Genomic DNA, 22,298 nt, shown 5'->3' with positions numbered 1-22,298 from the left:
ATTAAACAGAGGGAGTTGGTGGATATTGAATACCTACATGAAGAGGTCAAAATAAAAGCAACCGTGCTTTTCAACTGTCCGTTCAGTACTGTCGTTGCAGAAGTACCGGTGGTCAGGCCGTCAACAGACGTTGTTAAGAACGGCCTGACGCACGCGCGACGTCGGCAACGAACCCGAACTTTACAACATGTAATAATATAAAAATACATGCTATATAATAATGAATATATTTACAACAATAAAACAACACAAGACATAATGATCATATTAGATATAACAATACATCATCCACCATTACACTCCCCCCTTCTTAAGACTTAATGTATGCGATACATACATTAGTCCAATATACAAAGTGTAATAAAAATAAATAAATAACAGATAAGCTCACATTGCCATGGATATACATATACATCTCAAGAAACAGTTCATAAATATAATACAACACCTGAGATCTTTGACAAACAAATACCGTTATATAGATCTATGCTATATAGAGCTATTCATATAACATACATAATCACATGCATATATACAATTGCATTTAATACAATACATGTAGTAGATACAAATTATGTATCGTTACAATAAAAAAAGGAATTTTACAAGAGAAACAATATCATTACAGATTCAAGAAATATAAATAATTAGGCACAAGTCCGCATACAGTTAATAGGACACAGTCACAAATCACAGGGATTATTGAAGAAGGAAACATGAATGGATAATACCTCACAGTTCAGTAAAAAGAAGATGAGCCGCTTTCAGATCTGCAAGTTCCTTGCGCAAACGCAGGTTTTCTACTTCCAATTTCCGCCGCTTTTCCCTCTCCGCCAGCAGATCCGGAGTGTTGGACATCATAGTGCGAAGCTTCTCCTCCGCCACCTTCTTCTTCTGTTGCACCGAGAATGACAATCCCTCTAACCACTGAATGTACGCCAAGATGTCTTCCTGGCTCTCGGGGACCTCGGGGAAGGCAAACGGGGGAAGATCCTGACATCTGGTCTGCGTGGACACATCAAGTGGAAGAACGGAACAGACTGAACGATCCCTGGAAAGATATTCCTGAACTGTGAGGACTCGTCCTCTCTTCGCTGGTGGTTCCAATTCCAACGGATCCGGGCAAGGGATCTCCACAGGGGCATCAGGAGCAGATGAAGAAACCGTCAAAGATTCCGGTACCAACGGCATTGGAGGAACATCCTTGTCCGCAGTAGAGCTGCTCCTACCGTAGAAGGTAAACATGCCAGGGTTAATGAAGGATCCATTGGGCCTAGAATTTCTCTGGCTTTTGGAAAGAATGCTTTCCACTAGTCCTTTGGCAGTGTTGTGGACACGGAGAAGATGGACCTTCATGTCGTACCTCCTACGGCAAGACACTTTACAGTGGAATACAGGACAGGAGTAGGAAACAACTTCAGGGAGGTGTTTTTCCGTCTTATGTCGTTGGTACTTCGCCTTGGTGGGAAAGACGAGAGATGGGGGACAGCCGTCTATCGGACAGGACATGTCCGGGGAGAAGAAGAACTCTATGTTCTTTTGAAAATCCGTAGATGTGACTGGTGGTCGGAAGACAGGAGTGTCATCGAGGAAGTCCATCTCCTGATTATCAACTAAAAGATCTAGGGCAAAGTCGTTAAAATCCATTCTGTAATTAAAATAATAGCACAAATGATTCATAACTAGTATCTAAAATTGTCAAGTTTAAATATACCCCCTTTCAAAAAAAAAAAATAAAAAAAAAAAAATATATTTATAAATAAGGACCTTTTGACAATAAACTTCGAAATGGCTGCACCAGTGTAATGGCTAATATATTTGATATTTCAACAAATGTGAGATGATTTCCGTAAGCTATATTAAATTATACATGATAAGTAATTATGATGGAATTGATCAAAAACCTACTTTCATTTTCGATAAACTAGCCCGAAATAGCAAAAATGAGAGTAAAGTGGTAGACATGCTTTGGCGGTTTAAAGTCATCCGGAGTTTGCATCAAAATTAATGCTTGCAATGAAAAAAGATTGAATGATTACGTAAAGAGTAAATATATTTACTAGGAACTATCTTATACTGCACACAGACGTTAAATGGTGACAAGCGTTGAATAATTAAAATAAGTCAATTCGTTTCTTGAATGTGCATTTCAATTTTGATGTACAGAACGCTTGCGAAACGCGACCCCTGGTGATAGAATGGAATAGAACTTTCCAGAACGGGGTAACCAAGAACGTGGGTTGACTAATTGGCGAAAAGTGTAGGAGGAGTTCATCATGCATCGCGGGCAGATACTTTGGATCGGACATTTTTGGTTAATACATCACTATGATGGTGAATAAATACAATGGAACAATCTAATGCAATTTTAGTTTTAATGGGAATAATTTTCCAAAACGGAGTGCCCGTATTCTATATCATATATCATATTATAACGCGGACACGAATTATATCAAGTATAAAGGTACACTAAGCATGTGATGAATGTCAATGATTTTCCTACTAATTTTGTACGTTAATCTACATCTTATTGACAGATGTTCCATGCCATCTTAAAATTATTTAATTCATAGATTTAATACGTACACTAAGACAATAAAGGTTAAAAAACATTGAGGGTCTATTTTCCCATCCCGATATATGATTTATTGTTGAAAAAAAAATAAAAACTTAATACAATAAATGTTGAAATTTCTTATATGTTGAGCTAACATTTAAAACGTGTAATTGTAACGACATTTATAAACTTTTCTAGGTTTTAATGATGATTGAGTTTTTTAAAGACATAAGGTATTATTTTTGGGTGTATAGCGGGATATAAATACGGGTTGCTCACGTAATCAAATCCCATGAAGCCCGGATTTTTCAGCTTAAATGCCTGAAAATTAGATTAATAGTGTTTCAATTTATGTCATGTTGATATCTTTAAATAATAATAATATAAAAACCAATTCCAGCACTCGTAATCATTTTGAAAAAGCAGACAAAAAAATGTGAATTGAAATTTTCATTAATATTTAATCAACAATTTGATATACAATCCTTTTCACAACCTGTTGACATTTGACTTAATTATCTACTTAATATGAAACATGAGTAGAAAATGATAGTTCGACACGCATAGAAGTACGTGTTTATCCCTCAATTTTGTAACTTATATATACTGATTGGGTCAAGGTTATTTATATACCAGTCAGGACGGTGGTAATTGTCTATCAACTTTTGTTGCATTTCTATTTGGACGTATCAGCACTGCAAAATGGGGAAATTTATCGGTCTCTTTCTCATCTTGAGCATTGCTTTAGCAGGTATACTTCTTTATATATTTTTAAGACAAAGGCATACTTACATTATCATCTTCTTATTTTAATTTCAATCTGGTTTCAATAATTTTGTTTTTAATTAAGGAATGAAATCAATAGAACAGTTAACGGTTTTTTTTTTCTAAACCCCTTTGCGGTTTATAAAGAGAAAACTTCCCAACCCATTTTATATTCATATAGAATGGGTAGCTAATGAATTCATTCCTTATGATTTAATTATTGGCTATTAGTTATATATTTAAACGGTCCTTTCACCTTTCAAATGACATTAAATGATACAATATGATATGAGTCAAAATTTGCACCCATAACTGGCATTTTTTTAAATGTTAAAGATACATTAAACTGTTGTTTTTTATTTTATCTTTTTTGTATTTCTTTTTTTTCTTTTCTTTTTTTAAAAGTTTATATAAAATATGTTTTCACTTATTTATTTGATTTATTTGCACTTACTGGTAGTGAATGACGTCAGAAGTGACGCTATTTTTATAACTAAATCAAAATCAGTCAAAAAATGACATTTTTCTGATCTTTGTTTGAATGGGAAACATAGAGCGACACTTTGAACAAGAAAAATATTTTTGTTACTTATTAATCTTGGATAGATACATCTCTGATGAAATTTTTTGTTTGTTCAAGCATGCGCTCAGTGTTTTTTTGAAAGAAAAAAACTGCTTGAAAACAAGCCATTTTAGGCAAAATATGCACAATTGGCGGTAAAAGGTAAATTTTATGATGTCGTATCTCTACATTGTGTGGGTATTTGAATCAAAATGAAAATTATGACAAATCTTCACACGCATATTTGTGCACAAAAAACAAAAAATATCAGTAATATGAGGATGTTCAATTTAGGGGGGGGGGGGGCATTTTAGACTCAAATCATATATAGTCCTTTAAACGTAACGTCAGGCGGATTATTGTGTTTTTGAATTTAGTCTCACTGTGACGTAGGCAATATTCTTAGTACGATATAACATCAATTTTTATCGCCAATCAGAAAGCGCGTTACAGTAAGAATTTAATCATAACAGGATATCAACGTATGTGTTTTTTAAATGTCCAACATTTCTCATTGTGTAAAATAAAATGAAATTGATGCAATACTACATATCAAATGAATAAAACAAAAATTAAAACTATATGCAATTGTTTCGAAACGCTTAGCAATTAATATATATGTCAACGTCTTCAGTCAACAAGTAAACAATTGTGTATTGTTACACAAGGTATAAGTTTAAAATTGTATAATTTAAAATCTTTCAACTTTTTTGAGATCATTTTTTATTGACGTAGATATAATTTCGTAGTATCATTATTGTGATTATTATCATTAACTTTTTCAGGAACATTGTTTCCAGAAATAGATGCAAGTAAGTTTGTTGTTTTTTTCTTGATAATAAAATTGATAACTGAATATCATATTCCAATAATATGAATACATTTCCATTTTTGAATATCACATAACCATACTATAAATACATATTTTTTTAATGGATATTGTATTTTCAGATTATTCTGTTGATCACCGTTATTTACATTGAATGTCAAACAATTTTACAACTTCAGGTATTCAGAAAAGATTTACGTGTGAGATGGGTGGAGTTCGGTTCTGTTTAGCTCATTGCCTGGCTCTTGGTTACAGGGGTGCTTGGTGTGACAGCAGGAATGTTTGTCATTGTAGATAAGTACGTTGAACTAATTTATGTCCATAATTTGATATTTTGCTGCATCTCTGTGTGTGTAAAATCGATTATATAAAAGCTGCATAATACTGAAAGATTATAGATAATTTATTCAAAACGAGGTGATTATGGGATGCATGTAAAAGTATTTTTAAGGTTTTCACAAAAAAGAACTTACTGTATCATTAAAAGAAAAAAACAAAAGAAATTGTCAATTAAATACATTTTATGTTTTCGGTCATTTTTGTAATAGAAGTTTTCATTCTTAATACTAAACACTTTTCAAATCATGTTGAAAATTTGCCGTAGAAACAGTATTCAAAGGCGGCTAATCAACTGCCTTCTTGAACAACGTCTCCTCAATGTATAAATTTGATAAAATTGTCAAATCATTTTTTTTTTGCTTTACAGGTGCTCAAGGAGAATGCGAGAAGTTATTCTTTGTGAAGCACGTTTGAATAAAATGTGAATAAAAATATCAATTTCATTTATTTCTATATGAATCTGTTTCATTTTGCAATTTGCTCAACTAACATATTTGATCACTGAATTGTTGGATAAAATAACAACACTGCCGATTTGTTTTAATATAATCATTTTCCATTTCATATTTTTAGCAATTGATGTATACACAACATATCAAATTTAAGCAATATTCATTTCTGTTTCAAATAAAATACAATTCATGATTCTTATAGTCAAAGTGATTGCTAAAATATCAAATGGAAAATGGGTATGTTAAGACAATTCACAGAAATTAACCATATTTTGAAATTAAAAAACATTTAAAAGCAATAATAAACAATTCCCTAAACTACTTGATAATGAATGATTTGATGTATACATGATTTAGAACAAAGAGCTTTAATAAAAACACCTGCCGATACTAGCACTTCTTCCCAGATATCTGATATACCTTTTGGGGTACATATCAAAAGGGGTAATGCAGTCTACCAAATTAAAATCAGAATGCACGAGGTACGAATGATAGTATCGAATCAACGCGTGGTAGCAAACAGCTGCACGTATTGTTGCTAATATGTAGCTAGTTATTTAAAAATATATATAAAAAGATATAACGCATTACATTTGATTAATTCATATGCTTCTTCTAAACTCATACTTTGTTATTATTGGATGAAAAAAGCTGTATAATCCAATATTAAAGCATTATTACTATCACTCAGACCTATCACAATACCCAGTGTGATATTCATAGGAGATAAAAGGTATCAAATGGAACAATATTTGAACAATATAGCGGAAAAAGGAAAAAATCACATACTGATGTATTTTGTAGACATCGTGTCGTATTTCATTTATACTTTTTTTATAGACATTTTTCTTTTTTTGATGCTCAGGTTTGTGACCTATTTTATAACCTCCATAATTACGACTTTCTTAGTGCTGACTATAAATTTGAAGAAAAAAACCCCAATACCATTTATCATTAAAATTTCCAAGATGTGTTTGGTTGGTTTTTTTGATTGTTTTTATTTTGTTTTCTTTGTTTTTGTTTTTTTTTTAGCTTAATCTATTTTTTTTTTGGATATAAAATGCCATTGACAAAGAGAGTACAAAAGAAGACAAGTGTATGCAACTTGCATGTAAGAAGTCTTTTCATAAAATATGAGAAGAATCGGGAGGGGCTAGATTTTTTTTAATAATTAATATGTCATGATGATATCTAACATAGTTTTTTCCAATGCCTCTTAAAATCTGGGAAGCTACAGCTTTATTATAAAAACGAAAAGAAAATACAGTTTAAACCAATTTCTCCCTTTATATTTTCCAACTAAAATTGTGTGTTTCTCAAATGCCACCTGCATTTCAAATTTCCTTAACAACCATCCCTCACATAATTCCAAAAGTTCTTGTACGCAACAGCAATTTGCAAATAAGTGATCAATAATGATATATTTTTTTTTATATACATAAAAGTATTCTGGGGATTCTGTTTTTAGTAATCTTGTGAAAGTAATCATTTATTAGTATAATTCTAAGTAGAATTTGAAACTGCATCCAATGAAGTTTTGACTTTTTTGTTTTAAAAGGAAGTTGAAATATTTTGTTCCAATTTTTGTTGGTAAAAAGAAAACCTCTTTCTAGCCATTTATATGATAATGGTGTTCTCATTTTTCCTTAATAAGTTTATCAAACATGTCTTTGCATTCTTTTGTATTAGTAAAGAATACATATATATGACTGGGTATAGCCTGGCCAGTCTTATTTTTTAATTTAATTTCATTTATGTTGTCTCTATCTAATCTTTCAAATAGTGCTTTCTTTAGATTTGCATATGGTTCTGAATTTTTTTTAGAGTCGGTGCTTATTTATATGATTTTTAAGGAAGAATTAAAATATTTCACATGGATAAAAATTGTACAGCTTACTTCCCTTACACCGATTTATGTACATAATGTGGTTAAAAGACTGCTAGATGTATATCATACAGCAATTGAAATCTAAGGGAAAATTTAGTACGTACACAAAATTATAACATTTTAAGGGCCAATAATAACATGCGTGTCAATATGTCATTTTGTTGCAATAATAAAAAGAAAACACTACAATAGCAACAAAACCTAAGAGTTTATTTCCCATATAAGCGAAGCCATTAAACCAGAGAACATGTATTATACTTATTATACAGCCCATTTACCTAATTATGTCTTCAAGTAAATACTTTATTATATATACAAATATAAGTAATATGATTCACGATACATGTTGTCGATGTTATATACATCCACACTAATACACGAACCCTCCAACACACACACATAGTTACAAATAAAATCAAAATAGGTAGAAAATGTAAAATACTCAGATTTAAAAAAAAACTGAGCTTCGACACAAACGGATACCAGACTCAGCAACGTTGAGCTCTTTTTCATTTTTGATAGATTTTACATTTTAAAATAAGCATACAGATGACAAAGAAAACAAAGTATTTATGACTTCGAATACTCAGCTAGGATTATTAGTTCGGGGAAAAATTTTCGAATTTCAATCACTCGATGCACAGACAAACCCTTACTAATTCAACGTCCACGTGCATAGTTCACAGTTTAAAATTCTACGTCCTGCACTACAACTGGCTGGAAATCAGCATGCGTCCGTACGTCATACTTGTTCACTTTCTTGCCTCTTTGCAGACAATCTCCCGTTTGTGAGAGATAGCTCTGGCTTCACAAATAAACATAATCACAAGTATCTCACTATTATAACAATTAAAAGTGCCATAAATGAAATATTTCTTCACCACAGGCTTGTTTTAGATTAGAAAAGTCGAGCACAATTGTATACATGTATATGCTCCAAGTTTTTTTCATGATTATCATTTCATAATATTTTAATAATTTATGAAAGACATTAAAACAGTATTGATGTCCATAAAATTTAATTAATTTTGTCATACAATTTGATATTGAGTTCCATTTAAAAAACAATATTGTGTTTCACTATTGTAAATAATTAATTTTAAACCATTTGAAAGTATATATACATATCAAATGTGTACTGCTATAATTATAGGGGCAAAGGATTTAAAATTGAAAGCTTGGCAAAAACTATTCATTCTTATATGTCATAGTGACACAAAGCAAACTAAGCCCTTATTCATCTTATAATTTTTTTTCATTTTGATGCTTGTTTTTATTAAAGAATTTTTTTCTTAAAATAAGAATGAACTCCAAGTTCAACATAAGTACAACAAAACTTGTAAGCAATGCATGTAGAATATCAATAGATTTGTAAAAATGATGCGTTTAGAAATTTCAACATGATAAGGCTTTTTATTTGTTTTTTTATGCGATGATTTTATAAAACATACAGATAAATCAACTCAAGTAATTCAACTGTAAAACAATGTCTTTTCATTTGAATTTGACTTGGTAGATCATCATATTTCTTAATCAACCTAGTGAAGACGATATCGCTAAAAAATAATTCAATTACGCAAGTAGGAATATATACCTATATATATAAAACATATTAAAGTTTACAATACAAAGTAATATTACGCTACATTTATTGACTAAAAGCCTGTAATGTAGAGACACTCGATGACGAAACTCTATCATCATTCAATTCCGTAGTATTTGATTGAGTTTCTTCGTCATTGGTTTTCCTAGTTTCAATTTCTTTCCGTTTCATTAACAGCATCAGAATATCTAACAGAAGCGGAAGAAAAAAAACCGCGTGAACAAGTCCAAAACTGACAACAAGGAGCATGACTTTTCCAAAGGACTGAAATATATAACTCTCGGAAAAGAATAGCATAACAATACCAAGCAAGGACGAAAATGCAGCATTAAATACTGGTCCTCCAGATTTATCAAGGGCAGATTTGAGCACTTCGCTTTCTGACCTTGAAGATAGAAATGAATGGCATATATGTACAGCGAAGTCTACTGAAAAACCCACGCTCATTACAAGATGTATCATTGTTACCGAGCTAAGGGTAAGATCCCAATAGTACATGAAACCAAAGATACCAACCATTATACTGATTACAGTCAATGCCACAATTACAACTAACAAAGGTCTCGGCATAAAAATAAAAGTGACGACCAAAATCACAACAACAGCGATGCCCACTGTTAACAAGGTACTTGGTAGTATTTGTACGTACTGCTCAAAAAAGATGAATGCAGGTGTATAGAAAAAAATAAATTGGGAATTTTTACCATGTTCACGCAATCTTTCCATCAGGGCACCTTGATCTGATGACGATTTTAAATTGACAGATTTTATGTAAAATTTTGAAGATATTATTTTTAATTTGGAAGTGCTAAAGACTATATCATTTGAAAAGCGAGGTTCAATGTTTAAAAAAGATTTTAAACCAGTGACAAATTTTGTTTCTGTACTGTCGTCATAAAGAGGTGATTGCTTGTATGCAGTTAACCAATTGATTTCAAATGTATCGTCTATTCCCGTATCTAACTTAGCCTGAGTCATGATGCTTGAAATCTGAGACTGTGTTGAATTCAGTGAATATGTATTTTCATTTTTAACACATACAGCAATTAGGGGCTCAACAGTAAAGTAATTATTTTCCCAGGTACTGTATGTGTGAAAGTAAGATCTTTTTGAAACCAAATTGAACAAATGGAGACCTTGCTTCAAATGCATAGTTCCATAGATCGATGACCCTAAATAAGACATGAATAAAATGCAAATCATTATTTTCCCTACAAAGTGCGAGTGAATTTTAACTGCTAATTTCTTGGGATATTTTTCGAGAGAACTTTCTACATCATCTCTTGATTCTGGAATATTTCCAGTGAGACATCTATCAATCGGGTTTTTGCTGTTCTGTGCCGAATCTCTTTCCTTTATTTCCAAGCAGCATATACAAAAATGTCGTCTTTTTGATGTACGGATTTCATTGAGACAAATTGCAGGACACATCAAAAACAGCTGGTTTATGTAACAAAACATTACTGCAACTCCTGAAAATATAAACAAAGGACATCTTACTATAATGCTATCGATATTGAAGATGCGAAGAGAAATAAAGGATATATTACTTACCTGTATAAATACAAAAAGTTCGTATGCTTTGAAACACCGAGGTGGCCCCAACACCAAATGCAAGGAGATCAGTAACTGACGTTATGGTAATCGATATTCCGCTCGTCCTCAGCATGCTTTTCATCCTGTCTTCAATTGATGCTTTCGACAGGGACGGTGCTCCTGCCATTCCAGACATCAGAATAAACATGTCATCAATACCTATTGCTGAAAAGCATACACCACTCTACATTATCATATGTAGGGAAAAGAGGTTTGCAAAATGATTTTGAATGTATGATTAAACTAGCATTACCTATTATCAAGAAAGGCATGACTCCTACAATATTCGTGAACTTTATGCCAATCACACTAACAAACCCAAAAGCTGCCCCTATTCCTAAGACTGGTGTGATTACTCCTGCGATTCCCAGATTTGCTCTGTTTGCAATGTTGTTACATTTCAGCCAAGACGATGCTGAAGCCTGGCAAGCATATGTCATCATTAACGTGAATGTCACACTAAAAAATGTTATGTCACTGTCTGTAGCTTTGTTGAGTTCTGTTTCGAGGGACTCAGAGTTAGCATAAGCGACATCTGTAAGATTAGATTTTAAATGGGTTATCTGATTGAGAAATTCATTTTCCCAAGTTTTAGGAAGAGAATTGTTTTGTTGCAGGTAATATCTCAATTTGACCCCAATGGTAGATGCAAGTTTTCCCTTTTGACTTCGGGCATTCGCAAATATTGGAGACAATAATTGAGAATTATACATAGGAAATGAGACATTTCTCTGAATAAACTGTCGCTGAAATTCAGAATCCAAAACAACTCCACCAAGTACAGAACACCCAGAACTGCTCAACGCGCAAACATTAGCAAATTTGTAAGCTGTTCCATCTGTTTCATAAACAGCTACAGAGTTCTGTATAAACTGGTTGATATTATTTATTTCATCAATATATTGTTGATTCATGATGTCTGACTTGTTTTTGGAAATCATCATTACATCTACGTATCTTCCAAATGTTTCAAGCTGGTATGGCTCGAAATTGCTCGTCGTTGGATCTGAGTACACGTTTTTAAGAAACTCTCTGTCTTTGTACGCCTGACTGTTACTTGGAGTGTACAACACCTCAACATTGTTTTCGGTTGAAAGCTTCAACAATCCAATTAGAGACAGACTATTTACTACCACACATATACTGATGACTATTTTGGGATATTTTGATATAAAAGATCCCAAATTTTCAAATAGAGTTCCGAAGAAATCCTCATATCTTTTACGACACTGTTGAAGTTCCTCCATTTTGAAGATTGAAGACAGTAGAACCTAAGATGGGAAGCAAAATATATAAAATGATAAATAACAAAGAATTATAACCATTAATATATATATATTATATATATATATATATATATATATATATATATATATATATATATATATATATATATATATATATATATATATATATATATATATATATAATGAATAAAAACACAAAGTCAGATGAAAATGAAAGTTATTTACTCTGGGGATTAGTGTTTTTATTCACTTAAGTTTTCTATTTTTTATCCGGCCATCTCTCTCTCTCTCTCTCTCTCTCTATCTATCTATCTTTCTTTCTTTTATGACTGAACATAAGTTAATCAAAATACAGCATGATAACCAGTTTGGATTTGTGGCAATAAAAGCCTCTCCTTCGCCGAGATCTCCCGCAAGTTATATTTGCCTAAATAAAGAAAATTAATCTTGTGTATTTAAAAGCAATTTAATTTCCAAAGAGGGAAGAGTTTATGGGAAAAGAGGTACAAAGACACTATTATTAAAAAAAATTAGAGTTATCTCAGCCCTAATTTGAAAATCCAATCCCTTTTTGATAAACCGGAAGTTCCTGTCGAAAAAAGCCGGGATTCTTGAATAATAACTAGAAGCACTCCAACAAAAGAGAAAACCATCCAAATGGTTATTACTACTAAGTAACATCGCCTAAACAAAACTTGACAATTTTGTAAAAAAAAAAAAAAAAAAAAAAAGGGCTTAACCAGTTAATATGAATCATTTGTGAAACGATTTGGCATACATTTTAATTTTTTTCTGAATAAATTTTTTTAGCATAAAAATATTCAAATTTAGATGGTACTTACGTAAAATAGAATTTCCGATTTTAAAAAGGATATGTGTTAAAAATATTATATTTACAAGACATATATTTTTTAAATATGATTATGAAAGTTGAACGTCCTCATTTGAAAGTTATGCCAAAAATTATTTACTTTCTTTGAAATATAAAGTCATTTGCATTCCGATCCTTTATAGTATTAAATTACGTACTAAATGACCAATTTTTTCAAATAGTTCACGTCTTTATTTTTTTAATATTACATCGCAAAGTGTTAATTGTCATCATGATACAGGACGTTTCATGATTTATTGCAACTTTGACATTTATTTTTGGGTCAAATTCTTATCAATTTCAGATGCTAAACTACCAGTTTAGTGTGTTCGGTGACCTGAAAAGTTTTAATATCTCACACCTGAATGATATCAGTTTAAAACTCTCATTTTACGTCAAGGTTGAATTATGGAGAGACTGAGTGATCTACATACAAGGGTTGATCCAAAAGAAATGTCACACTGTGCACAGCGCTTCTCATGGGAGCTGTATTGTAATCAAAATGATACATAAAATTTATCCCAATCAAAATGTTAATTCAAATGAAAAATTAGAGACAATTTCGTTGAATAATTAAAAAGATATGAATGTTTATAACATGATATATACGTGACATCGCCGCGTCATAAAATAATAGCATCTATATGCATGTTATATAGATGCCTTTATCTTATGAGGAAATTGCTGTGTTCTTTTTGCTCGGGCTCGATATTTAATCGGGCTCGGTTTACAAATCCTTTTCAAAATCAACCACAGCTGAAAGGTAGCAAAAAGTTTAGCTCGTTCAATTTTTCAAAAAATTATTACAATCTTTTTAACTTAGAGTTTACCCAACCCACCCTTCCCCTTTTGTAAAAGAGATACTGCTTTGGTTTTTCCAATATATTTTTCAGATTTGTAAATGCTGATATCTTGGTGCTGCATGAAGTATAACTGTCGTGGCAAACAAAATGACTGTGCAGTGATCAAAGTGTGGAACTTAAAGATTAACGTGCGCCTGTCCTCCAACTTTGGTGACAAGTTTGTGTAAATGGCGTCTGCATTTGTCCATTCAACTGATGTAACCACTTGTGTTAACAACATGAGAGTCCGTCCATTCGCTGATGCGGCTAGTTTGTGGAAATAATTAACAAATATATTGTTCGCGGTTAACCCGGAACAATCAAATGCAATTGATTTATGCTGCTGCTCATTTTGTGCTTGTTGTTGCTGCTGCTACCATATTGCATTATAACTATAAACATTCAAATGTTCAAACTCAATTGCTGCTGATATTGAACTTATATTATAAACATTCAAATGTTCAAACTATAGCTGTTTGCGGTCAACCCAAAATAGAAAAAAATATGTGTGTTGCTCATGTTGATTGTACTTGCTGCTTTGTTGTTGGGTCTGCCCTGCTTGGCGACCCATGCGGCTCTTATTGCCACGACCAAAAACGCCAAACAATAAAAATCTAATTACACAATTACTTGTGTTTGGTAATTTCTTCTATAAAGATAATGTATTTTTTAGGTTTTTAATTTAGATTTAATAACATGGTTCGACATTTGAAAAAAGATCCAAACAACACACTATTTTAAAACAGATATGACAGAGACTTTTTCTAACTGCTTTAAACCATTAGGAAACTTTACCGTCCATTTCGGTAAACTACGCAGTACATGTATCGTTTATCTCTCGATCACAGAATAAAAAAGCCGGACATGTGAATAGTAATACGATGCATTTTTTTGCCTCGAAAGATGAAAATTTATTAGAAAATACACTGGAATTGATATATCAACCAAAGTAAGTGCGTGTGGACATGGCACCCTTAACATGTTTCCAATATGAGCATATGTAATGTTTTAAAATAACTAATTTAGATAGACATTAGAAGACATACGCTTTGAAGGAAAATTAAGGTTAGGTCCTTCTGGAACATAATGGCCATTTTTTATATAGGACTAAATTATGAAGTTCTACCAGAAGTTTCATGATTTATTGCAACTTCGACATTTATTTTTGGGTCAAATTCTTATCAATTGCAGATGCTAAACTACCAGTTTAGTGTGTTCGGTGACCTGAAAAGTTTTAATATCTCACACCTGAATGATATCATTTTACGTCAAGGTTGAATTATAGAGAGAGACTGAGTGATCTACATTCAAGAGTTGATCCAAAAAAATGTCACACTATGCACAGCGCTTCTCATGGGAGCTGTATTGTATAAAATGATACATCAAATTTATGCCAATCAAAATGTTAATTCAAATTAAAATTTAGAAACAATTTCGTTGAATAATTAAAAAGATATGAATGTTTATAACATGATATATACATAACATCGCTGCGTCATAAAATAATGTATTTTTTAGGTTTTTAATTTAGATTTAATAACATGGTTCGACATTTGAAAAAAGATCCAAACAATACACTATTTTAAAACAGATATGACACAGACTTTTTCTAACTGCTTTAAACAATTAGGAAACTTTACCGTCCATTTCGGTAAACTACGCAGTACATGTATCGTTTATCTCTCGATCACAGAATAAAAAAGCCGGACATGTGAATAGTAATACGATGCATTTTTTTTACATCGAAAGATGATAATTTATTAGAAAATATACTGGAATTGATCTATCAACCAAAAAGTGAGTGCGAGTGAACATGGTACCCTTGACATGTTTCCAATAAGAGCATATGTAATGTTAATAACTTAATTAGATAGACATTAGAATACATACGCTTTGAAGGAAAATTAAAGTTATGATCTTCTGGAGCATCATGGCCATTTTTTATATAGGACTAAATTATGAAGTTCTACCAGAACGCCGAGAATTCAGAAATGACGTCACTGGCGTGCGGCGTCTATCCTTACCTCACGCTCTTTGAAATATATTATCTTTAGAAATGATTTTCATAATGCATTAAAATGTTCATATATGAATTGAAATAGGTAGATATATCAAAGCACAAATTGTTGTCATTTTACGTCAATTTTTCACGATTTTATCGCATCTGTGACATTACTTTAGGATCGACCCTCGTATACTAGTATGCCCTGATGTATTTACCTTTAACCCCGATTAAGAATATCTGCGTATTTTTCTCCTTTTTTCTTTAAATGAAAGCATTTTGTTGGAACAAGTGACGTAAGATTACATTTACTTCTCTTAGCCTTAACTTGTGTGAGGTAATGAATTTTAGATGTTAAACAGAAAAAAAAATTTTGCCTTAAGGGCATTTGCAACGTTACAGTTTCTTTACAAACTCTTCCATAGATATTATATTGTATGTATAACTATATAGACATTAACGGATTCTTTTGATACCTCTTTCCGTCCCTATTAAAAAAATTCCCAAAAATACTAACTATACATTCAACGTTGATTTCAATGTCATTCAAAGAATTAGTCGCAGTAATTAATACCGGTATTTGAAAGGAGCAATTCTTTGATGAGTGACATATGTGATTATATATTAGAAGATGCATTTTATTGTAAATCGATTTTGCATTATATCCTACTGAAAACAAACATAGACCCACTATATACAAAAAAGTGTGAATCTCAACTTGCTCAATTTCCTCTGATATATCCCAGTGAACTTGAAATAACACCTTTTGTCAATTGTTTTATTAATGAATTTTCAAATCAAATTATTGATTTACATACGATTTAAGATAAATTTTTCTGGCAGCTTCAAACCAATATTTGCGTAACTTATGAGTAAAATATGAACGTTAAGGAAAGGACATTTAGGTTGAGTGCAACAATAACGTTGCCCGAAAACACAATCAATATTTGGGTTTTTTTTATATAAAGAAATAAACCTAAAATTAAAACAGGGGTTAAAATTAAATTGCCGTAATTTTCTCAACGTTCAATTTTGTGCTTAATACATTAAGGGGTATCTGGTAATACCACGCCATAATTTGGCATATCGGACATTTCTTAAGTAAGCACAAAATTAAAAATTATGGCGGAAGCGCATGCTCAACATCTACGACACTTTTATTTAGCGCACAATGAAAAGGTGAGAATCAAGAGGACCCCGAAAGAAAAATGTCCTTGAAAATGGTTGGAGATGCTTCGTTTGGTGTACGTATGATAGTCATCATCCACAATTCACTGCACGTTGGTAGACCATGAATGTAGAGTTGAAATATCACTTCATTTACAACGTGCAACAACTATATATCTCAAAATTAAGTTACATTGGGATTATAAAGCCTTTCTTTGTTCTTTTAAAGCAAAGACCAGGAGTTGCAGCAATTCTTTTTAAAAACAACTGTAAATTAAATGTTCACAAAACTAATAAGAAGAGATATATTCCAATCAAATATAAAAAGCGATTTCAAGATTTAGGTTGTCTTTGCATTCAATTAGCAATAGAAGCAGGGCAATTTTAAAATATTGGAAGACACAATCGAATTTGTTTTCTATGTTCAAATTCTATTAAAGACGAATTTCATTTTATTTTAATGTGTCCCATGTACGAAAGCTATCGCAAAAAATACATCAAGGTACTTCACGACACCGAGACTTAACACTTTTTAAGACATACGTCACAAGATGGCGATTTAAATGTTTTGTTAAACTGTTTGTATCAATCGATTCAGATGTATATCGTCATAGCTCAGTGGTTAAATTATCAGGCTTGTGAACCGCAGGTCAGGAGTTCGAATCAACCTGGGGCTTTTGTTTATGTTAACTGAATGAAATTTTTGAAAATATTTTTTATCAAAAATTGCACGTTTCTCCTCCTATTTGACATTTATACTACTTACCCATCATGCTTTTTATCATAATCAAGTAGTTTTCTGCTGATTTGAGGAACTTCTTCACGGTGTAGTGAGGTACCTTAAGCCTTGTTACTGGAACAATGTTCTATGTCTAAACTTTTGCATCTTTTTAATATTGAAAATATAAAAGAGCTATGTAATCTAGGTAAAATTCACTTTAGTTTGAAAATTAGACAAGATTTACTTTAGGTAAATTAGATGTTGATATATGTCTACGTCTGCCATATTCTTTTGTTAATTTTTCTGTACAAGTTTATTGTTTATACTCAATTCACTGATAAGCTTTACAGCTTAAAGTTAATAAAGAACGGAACATACATTGTGAAAATGAAAAAGTCAATTTTCTTTATCTTGATGTTTCTGTTGATGATTAAGATGTTTTTATTGGCTAACATAAATGACCCAAATTTGGATTAATGGACATAAACATACTTCCTACATAAAATGGTTTGAGCATATTGAGAATCTTTTTATGAATCAACTTAATGTTATTGAGGGTGAGTTTAATTGTGTTTTCATAATGAGGTAGATTCAATAAAATACAGTCTAAATAATCCTAAATTGAGACTTGAAGTAATATGGCAAACTTCTTTTTTTTATTCTTTAAGATATCTTTTGAAAAACAAACCAAATTTGAAAAAAGTTGGAGAAGGAAAACCCTAGTTAAACAAGCCAGACTTCATTTTTTCTAGTCTCAGGTATATAACAAAATATGCCTTCAATGATTAAAATAGAAAATAGTAAAAGGCCAGACAATGTCCTAGTTGCTTTGCAGAAAAAGAATTAATTCCTTAAAGTTTAAAGGGGCATGGTCACGATTTTGGTCAAATTTTATTTTTCTGTTTTTATTATATGCAGTGCTTTTGGAATGCATTTCTAATGATCAAATAAAATTTGGGTGCCAGTCGTTGAGTTTTAAGCAAGATACAGGGCTTACAATTCTTCGTCATGTAAACAAGGCTCGTGCTCTGTTTTTGTTTACATAGGGTTAATATACCAGTAAAAAATCTTTTAAAAGCTAGTTTGTCTATCTTATATGTATTATTCATTTTAAGCATGAATAGACAGTTCCTAAAGATTAACACATTCATTTTAGGTCTAAAACTGGAATTTTTACTTTAACATTCAAATTGTAAACAAACGCTTGTTTACATAGCGAAGAATTGTAAGTTCTGTAACTCTGTGACTCATCAAATGGCACTCAGATTTTAGTTGCCTATTAAACATGCCTTACAGAAGCATTGTAAACATCAAAATCAATAACCTATAGGCGTATAACAAATAACGCAGAAGTCTTAAATAATCTATAAAAACATGAACGTTGATAAAAGATATTTTATAACTTGTTTGCCGAAAGTGGAAAACGAAACAGTAATTGGCATCCAATGAGTCTTCTAAATGTTATATACAAAATGACATCAGGGTGCATTGCTAATAAAATTTAATAATTATTAAACAAATAAATTATTATAAACCAGACTGGGTTTATCAAAGAAAGGTTCACTGGAGAAAATATGACTCATATATGATTTGATTAATTTTACTGAAATGCATAGAATAAAAGGTTCATTAATGCTTATCTACTTCAAAAAAGCATTTAATTGATACTAAATCTTGGAAATTTATTTTAAGCCCCTTTCACAATTGGTGCAGAGCAGAACAAACAAAATGTTCGTGCGACCGAAAAAATAGATATGAATCGTAAACTACATTTGAAAAAAGTAGTCGTACGAAAATTGTACGATCAAAGCAAGCGTTGTGCGATGTAAACGCATCAAATCTTGCGATACATCTTGCGTTAATATGCGTACAATGAACGCGACGTTGAAAGGTAATGCGATAGGACCGCGCCAGAGACCAGGTAATCGGACGATTGAACGTGCGCCAATTCCATTGGTCGTGCAATCATGCGTTCCATGCTACGAATGCTCTTGCTAGTGAGAGGAGTACATGTATATTTATTAGATCTAGTAGATAAAATTATAAACAAGCATTTTGAGAGTATTGCATTAGCAATGCACGTCCCCTACCGGTTTGTATTACTCTATGAAATCTTCAATGCATACATCTATTTCAAAACTATTATAAACGAGATGCTATGCTTTAATCAGAGTTAAAAGAACAGAGGAAATTCAAACTACATAGTTGATATAAAAATTAAACAAAAAATTGGTAAAAAAATGGTAGACCGTATAAGTAATGTACGATATTATTACTGACTACATACTTTCCTCGTATATTCAATACATACTGAACCCGTTAACGAACCCGAACATTAAAAAATTGGAGTATAGAAAATTAATTTTCTCAAAAATATGTAAAATAAGCAAAAGTGAAAACTTGATCTGTAGTTTGACATTTTCAACCTGTTCAGCAAATTTCACATTATTCCTCAAAAGCATAAAGAAAAAAAGTGGAAAACTGAAGTGGGATAGACAAACGGACGGGCGGACAGACGTACGGACTGACCGACAAATGCAGAGGAAAGCTATAGTCCCCTCCAGTGAAACCGGATGGAGACTAATAACTATCCCCCCCCCTCGGATTTCTCTCAATAATTTCTATTTTCCGTCTTTTTTTTACTGACTTAATCATCTTTTTACAAGTAGTTTACAAGTTTTGTTAATGATTTATATGTGTTATTAAGTAAATCTGTAACTAATTGACTTGTAACATTGTAAGTTGTGTGCACTTGTATTCTTTTGTACTGTTATTGACAAGAAATAAATTCTGAAGAAAACTAAAAATTAATAACGGCAAGAATACATGAATAACTTTACAGGTGTGCGGCGAATGTCCCTACATCACGCTCTTAGGCATGTGCTGTCGTTTGAAGTGATTACCATTTTGCATTAGATTTTCAGATCTTTAAAAATATATAATTATTTCGTGTATTAAATTTTACTGCTTTACGACAAGTTTCATGATTTATTGCAACTTTAAATATTTCTTTTGGATACACTGTCTTGTGAATTCACAGATGTTGGTCGCGATACGGTGAATTTTTACGATTTATTCCAACTTTGACATTTTGCTTTGGTCAATCGTCTTATTTCATCTACACAGGCTCCGTATGTAATTTAAGCGTGTTCGGGGACTTTGAAAGGTGTGAATACCTCACAACAAAATGATATCTGTTTGAAAATCTTATTTAATGTCAAGCTTGAATTATGAAGAAAATCGTTGACCTTTTAATATGTGCTTATTCATATAGCACTAGCTCCGATGAAAAAAAAATATCTGCATATTTTTTCCTTACTTTTTTCTTTAAACCAAACATTCCTTAATTTTTTGTATAAATAAGTCGTGTAAGATAATAGATATTTCATATAACCGTATTTAGTGGGGTAGAAGTGAAAAAATTGAAATGATGCCTTAAAGGCCAAAAAACTTTACTTTGGAGATATTCATATCACCTTTCAAAAAGTGTGTCACATTTAGTAATATATATATATATTGGCCCGATATTGCGAGTTTTTACAACTGCAACTTTGACAATTCGTTTGGTTGAAACGTCTTATTTAAACTTAACATGCTAAATTAACAATTGAGGGTGTTCGGGACTTGAAATGTGCAAATATCTCACACCTTATTGATATCTGAATATCTTATTTAACGTCCATCTTAAATCCCGAAGAAATTTTGGTTATAAAATTCAAATGATTTTGTCGGACACGTTTTATAACTACCTAAGGTCAAAGTTCAAGATTTTAAACTGACATTTTGATTAAATGTTTCAACGAAATGAAACGTGTTATTGCTTAGCCCACCTTTATTTCTAATTTTTCTTAAATTTTGAAGATATATGATTATTTTCATATGTTTCCAATAATGAAATACTTTTTATTTTTACATATGAAGAAGACTTTACATTAGGATATAAATTGACAGAAAAACTAACATATTGAACTTTTTATAAGAGATCGAGAGAAAATCTGATTTCAGCCATTTTTTCACACAAATCTATTTATAGAATAAGTGTTTAAAAAGCTAATTAGAATGTAACTTGATAGGCAATGCATAATTTTAAAAACATATTCCAAAACCCAAGTATCTTATCATTAGTTCACATTAGTTGAAAAAATACAACATTTACCTTTCTGCTTTAATATTTTAGCATTAATAATTAATGATTTTTAGATGTCTATAGATAAACTTAATTCGGGAAAATCGCACAGAGCCTATTTGAAAATTTTGTCTATCTAGACCAGAGGGAGGAGACATTTAAATCGACATTATTCTTTTGGTGGATCAATTGGCGCGTTTGCTGAATTATACTTTTGCGTTATTTTTTTTTTTGTTGGAAAAAATAAAATAAAGCCTTGAAGTTGCATGTTAGCAAAGTGATTTAACAAACATTCCTGACCGTACGAAGTTAATAGAAAACGATTTACAGTGAGCTCACTTAACAAACGTCTACCTGGACTGAACCCACGTGATTATTTGTAAAAAAAAATATTGCATTCTTAGGGTTAACATATGTCACGCAGGTGATAGCTCCTGCTTGCTTAGGAAAAACCTTCAAATGTTCATATATTTTTCCTTTTATAAATACCAGACTAATGTTGTACAAACTTCTAATTTTTACAGGAGTTTTCTAGATGTATAATACGTCTTTTGTCCTTTTCACAAGTCTGTACACTTTTAGAGTGACAGTAAACAATGGCTTTGAAATGAATGTCTGTCCTTAATTTACTACATAAAATCACGAATGTCGGCTGACCCCTATTATGTTGTATAGCTTTGTACTATTTATATACATTCAATTCAACGCTAATGTGGATTCTTATGGTTTAA

The sequence above is a fragment of the Magallana gigas genome, chromosome 6 (assembly GCF_963853765.1).
Source record: "Magallana gigas chromosome 6, xbMagGiga1.1, whole genome shotgun sequence".
In the NCBI taxonomy this organism is placed as follows: domain Eukaryota; kingdom Metazoa; phylum Mollusca; class Bivalvia; order Ostreida; family Ostreidae; genus Magallana; species Magallana gigas.
Note: the sequence above shows the minus strand (reverse complement) of the source record.